This window comes from Corylus avellana, chromosome ca1 (assembly GCF_901000735.1).
Source record: "Corylus avellana chromosome ca1, CavTom2PMs-1.0".
NCBI classification, from domain to species: Eukaryota; Viridiplantae; Streptophyta; class Magnoliopsida; order Fagales; family Betulaceae; genus Corylus; species Corylus avellana.
Window position 1 is genome coordinate 28,410,429 of NC_081541.1, and position 6,040 is coordinate 28,416,468.

At 30.9% G+C, this 6,040-nt stretch overlaps 1 long non-coding RNA gene across 1 annotated transcript; it reads left to right on the top strand.

Moving 5' to 3' along the window:
* The first annotated feature begins 9 nt into the window (after positions 1-9).
* On the top strand, positions 10-1,095 carry LOC132167147 (uncharacterized). The gene is made up of 2 exons (XR_009438657.1): positions 10-762; positions 899-1,095. It is a non-coding gene; the product is annotated as an uncharacterized LOC132167147 (long non-coding RNA).
* Positions 1,096-6,040: the final 4,945 nt, after the last annotated feature.

A 6,040-nucleotide genomic window follows, 5' to 3' on the forward strand; every position in this document is an offset into this window, starting at 1 on the left:
AGGCTCAAGATGAGCTAGACAGACAAGTGGGCAAAGAAAGAATTGTAGACGAGTCAGATATTGAAAAGCTAGTCTTCCTCCGAGCAATAGTAAAAGAGACATTACGTTTATACCCACCAGCACCATTATCAGCACCACGTGAATTTATGGAGGACTGCACCATAGGAGGCTACCAAGTCCCAAAAGGCACCCGGCTGATCACAAACACATGGAAAATCCAAACAGATCCACGCATATGGTCAAATCCGTTGAATTTTGAGCCAGAAAGATTTCTCACCACCCACAAAGATGTTGATGTTAGGGGTCAACATTTTGAATTGATCCCTTTTGGAAGTGGTAGAAGGGCATGCCCTGGAACGTCTTTTGCCCTTCAAATGGTACACTTAGCCCTCGCCAGTTTTTTGCACATGTACGAGATTTCAACTCCCTCTAATGCACCGGTTGATATGAGTGAGAGGTTTGGAATAACAAACGTAAGAGCCACCCCACTTGAAGTTCTCGTCACACCGCGCCTACCTTCGGAGCTTTATGGAGTAAACACTGTTTGATGAATTTATATATTAGTGTTACTTATTTAATAAATTACTATATAAGTACTGTAGTATAATTGAAATGATGGGTAGTTGTTATTTCTGGACCCCTCTGGTCAAATATCGGGTGCTGGTTTCTGAACCTGGCTGGCTAATTTTACCATGATACATTGGACCTGAAGGATAAGGACGACGTTACATCAGTGATGGAAGAAAGAAACAAAACTATCAGGTCAGTTTCCCAAAAGTTTAGTTAAATTTTCTTAGTCATGTGGGGTACTATAATAAAATTATCATTTATTATATTAAAATTTTTTTTTTTTTTTTTTTTTTTTTTTAACAAATCTTATCTCACTCCGGTTCAAAAGCCCAGACGTCATCCGACCCGCCACCAGTCATCATCAAAGAAACAAGCTTGATTGCCGAGCAAAAGCAAGAAACTTCTCCCGTCGTATAATGGTCGCCCTATCACAGGCCTAACTTTACAAACACTTTAAAGGAAGAAAAAAAATCAGCCAAAGACTTTAAAGAAAGTTTGGCAATGGATCTACAATGATATTCTTCATGTAAACCGCGTCAAGAAACTTATTTTTTTATTTTTTTATGAGCAAAAAGAGTAGGTCTAAGAAATCAATTATAGCAATTCTACCTGAGTGTGACTATAGTAGCACCTACTCCCTCAAGTTCAACTAAGTCATAGCCTAACCCTAGGGCTGGGCGTCAGTAGAAAATTTTTTGTTTCGCCAAAATGTCGGTAAAGTATAAAATTTCACCGACTTATTACGTCAAATTTTTGTCTCGACACCGATAGGCGGTCGGTAAAATCGGTTGGTAAAGTCTGTATGTGAAAAAATTGAAAATTATTGGCGAAGTCGGTCAGTAGGCGGTCGGTAAAGTCGATTCGGTTAACAGATTTTATTTCGCCTACCAAACCCAATTTGTCGAAAAAAAAAAAAAAATGTTTCGTCTACCGCCCATTAGTTAATGGATGCGGTAGAAGTCGATCGGCGGTAAATTTGCTCAGGCCTAGCTGACCCAGCCAAGGCATCAATGGGAATCAAGGTGGCTAATACTAATTAGGCATATGTGGGATCTTCATTGCGGAGATTCGAACTCATGCCCTAGTACATGCCTAACCACTTTGGGGATTTCCTTGGGCCATTGAACCACCACCATTGATGGTGTGTCAAAAAACTTTTAACTGTGATAAAGGAAACCCCAACCTCTCCCAAAATTTGTCTTATGTTTTCTTCTTTTCAAAGTTGAAAGGCTTTGAAAGTTTCTCGATGTGCCAATTTTAGGGCAAATTGGTTTGCTAAATAGGTCATTTCTAACCTTGTGTTTGGAAGCATTTCTATAGGATATCTCATTCTCTCTTCCATTCGGATCAAGAGTGGGAATGATCCTCCCTTGTAACATTTTCTCGCATTTGATTATTAAAAATAAAAAAATATAAAAAAAAATAAAAAGAAACCCTCTCCCAAAAGCATTTGGTCACTGACTCACTGCTTCTTCATATGTTTTAGTCATAACCGGCAGTTGAAGCTGATTGAGTGACCATCAAAAGTAGGGGTGTCAAGGCAGTTACGATTAGCGGTTATTGGCAATAACCGCTAACCGTAACTGCCTTAGCGGTTAGTAAATTTCACTAACCGCAACCACTAACCGCCCGCTGACCGCTTTTTCAAAATTGGGCTTTTTTTGGGCCTTTTTGGGCTTTTTTTTACCTCTTTTTTTTTTGTATTTTGAGTGTCTTCTTGAGCCCAATTGCTATAAAAAGAGCCCATATTGAAAAATAAAAAATATTTGACCCAAAATTTACATTTACTTGTACTTTAAAAAAAAATTCTTAAATATTAAGTCATAACCGGTTAACTTTAAAAAAAAAATAAAAAAATAAAAAAATTTAGAATTCAGACAATTGTCACAACATATAAAAAAAGCATGTAAAAAAAGTTCAACACAAAGCATATAAAAAAGTTCAAATAAAACATTAAATGATACAAATAAAATATTAAAACTTCATCAATCCTCTCATTTGGTCCTCTAGCAAATCATGTAGACATCAAAAGAAGAAAAGTTATAAACTTAAACATAATAATATTAAGGCACAAGCATGTACACATATCAAAACATGCTTAGTATAATTGTATTGTAATTAAAATCCTATGACAATTCAAAAAATGATAACCTTCGTTACTAACAAACCTCTAGGCAAAAGATGAAGCAACACTTGAACTTGAAGGTTGAGTCACATCTATGAATAAATAATTAGAATAAATTAATAAATAATGAAAACTAAATGAAGTTGCAAATAATTAATTTACAAACATTTACCTAGCTCATCAAATTCTATCAAAAACTCCTCCAACTCGGCATCGCTTAGGCGGTTCTTTATCCAGTCGTGTGTGTAAATCAAGGTTTCAGCAGTAAGTTGAGACAATGAACTCCTAAAGCAATCCAATACACGCCCACTGGTGCTAAATGCGGATTCAGAAGCAACAGTGAAAATAGCCTAAATAGGAATGACAAACACATCATGAGCTACCTCTGCGAAGATAGGGTATTTGAACGCATTAACCTTCCACCAACCTAAAATATCAAAATCGTTTATTATTTTTTCACACTCATCCAATGAATACCGATCAAACTCCGACTTACATGCCAAATCATCCTCTTCCTCAACGTGTTGGGAAAACATCTTCCTAAATTGGTAGTCGCTATCTTCCAAGACATCACAACCAACATTCAAATTACCACTTAAACTTCCTACATTTGCCTGAATGGTAGACAACTCACTAGCATTAAACTTACTGTAGTGGTCCATCAAACGTTTTATGAGGGATTTCACTATTTTCACTATGTCTTCCACCCGCTTAAGCCCATGGCATTTTATCAACCAATACGTTAACGCCATTATCTTGGAACGCGGGTCAAGAACAAAAGCAACAAACATCAAGTAGTTGATGTTCGTATTGTTCTCTATATCCCCCCAATACTTTTCATATTTATCTTTCATACTAACATCAAGTAGTTGATATTCGTATTGTTCTATTTTTTCTTTGAATTGAACTTAATATCTAATGGTAAATGTTAATGTTCAAACTCCTAAATCCTAAATTCATAAAGTATCTAATAATGCTCTAATTAAATTGTAGTTATAAGTAATATATTGTTTAATTCAATTGAATCAATTGTGATTATCATCGTACATGAATCATATGATTAATTTGTAGACTTATGACTTATGAGCTATGTCATATTATATATGTATTATTTATTATTATATAATCATATGATTTAATGATCAAGTCATCATGTGATATAATCATATCAATTATAGTGATAATATATAAATTACTAAAATTATAATGATAATACATTAATACTTAAATTTTGTTTATAAGTAACACCTTGGTCATTGTTTAATCTAATGTCAATTACTTAATTTGATATTATACGAATCATATCATCATTTTACATTAATAATATGATTCACCTGAAGTCTTGAATAAAGTATTTGAATTGCCATTGAATCATATGATTAAGTATTGATATTATACATTTATATTATTCATATGCATATGTAGACTTATATAGACTTATAACACATATAGACTTATAAGTTTATAACATACATTGGAAATAAGTCTCTAGATATTTAATTGTTGTATTAGTAAGAATTGGTATACTTATGAGTTATATCATATTATATATGTATAATTTATTATTATATAATCAAATGATTTAATGATCAATTGATCCTATGATATAATCATGTAAATTATAGTGAAAATATATTAATACTCAAATTGTGATTTAATTATTTTTTTAAAAAAATGTGATTTAATGATCAAGTGATTATATGATATAATCATATAAATTATAGTGATAATATATTAATACTCAAATTGTGATTTAATGATCAAGTGATTATGTTATATGTATAAATATTTTTATAATTATAATTATAAAAATATATTATATAAAAATATATAATATATAAAAATATATTATATATTATATAAAAATATATTGTTATATGGTTCAATGGCCCAATGAAATTTCCAAATAGTCAAGGCATGCGCTAGAATCTCTGCAATGAAGAATTTTAACATATGTACGATTAGTATTAGCAACATTAGATTTTCATTGATGTCTAATTAATCTTTCGGGCTTATCCTTCTTAATTAAAAAATAATAATAATGAAAAAATAATAATTAAAAAAAAAAAAAAAAAAAAAAAAGAGAAAGGATTGAGTGCCTATCGACAGTTGGCCATGAAATTAAGAATCCTTTCAGTGTTTTTTATTGCACTCACAATTATTACCATGGGCTACTATGAGCAATTAAGCTGACAACATTTACGTTTGTTTCTACTATCTTGAGGATCATCTTCGAAATTAGAAAAGACCCCAGATAGATCGACCTCTTGCTCAAGCATATATAGGGTCTTATTAGGCACCTTTATGATAGGAAATCTATCATATATATATATATTGAAATGCCAAAAATAAATAAATAAACAAAAAATAAACAATCACAAACATAAAGATAAAAGGAAATGATTTTTTTTATTTTATTTATAAATACAAAATTAGTCCTTATGGTTGGCCTAAATTACAAATCACTCCCTGAGATATAAAAAATAATTTATAAGTCTTTGTAATTGACCTAAATCACAAATTACTCCATGTGGTATAAAAAATAATTTATAGGTACTGAGAGTAAGCCAAAATAACAGTTCACTCTCTAAAATCAATTTTCATGCTCCAAAGACAAATGTCAATTTAATAAAATGAGTAACCCAATTTTCTCCAACTTAATTTGAATAAAAATTTTGTCACAATTTATTAACTAGAATGTTGTTTTTATTTATTTTTCAATGGTTAGAAGATGTGACCGTCAAATTTTCGCAAAATGCTCCCAAATTGTAACGAGGAAGATGAAAATGAAAGAGGGTTACGCACATCGTAAAATTTTGGAGATAGAAGAGATTAAATTAATTTATTGTAGCAGTATGACTTAGGCATCGTTTGGTTCGCAGAATTTCTAGTCCATTGAAAAATGATTAGCTACTGGGAATAGATTAGCTATTCATATTCCTTTGTTTTGTTGTAACGTTGGAATAGACTAGCTAATTATATTCCTTCGTTTGGTACAATAAAATAGGTTGGTGAATAGAATCATATTGTGATCAAATTTCCTAAAATACCCTTATAATACAAATATAATTTATATTATTAAATAATTTCATTCTTTTTTTAAAAAAAAAAAAAAAACATAAACAACTTTACTATAATTTCTTTTTCTTTTTTTGTTTTTAATTATGTCAGGTATGTGGCTTTTTTTTTTCTGCAATTATGCTACAAAATTATTTATATAAAAAAAATATAGTTTGAGAAAACAGAATCAAAATCAATCTTGAAATCAAAAAAATATAGTTGGAGAATGTACAGAGAATAAAAAGAAATTAAAAAAAAAAAAAAAACATATTATATATTTGTATT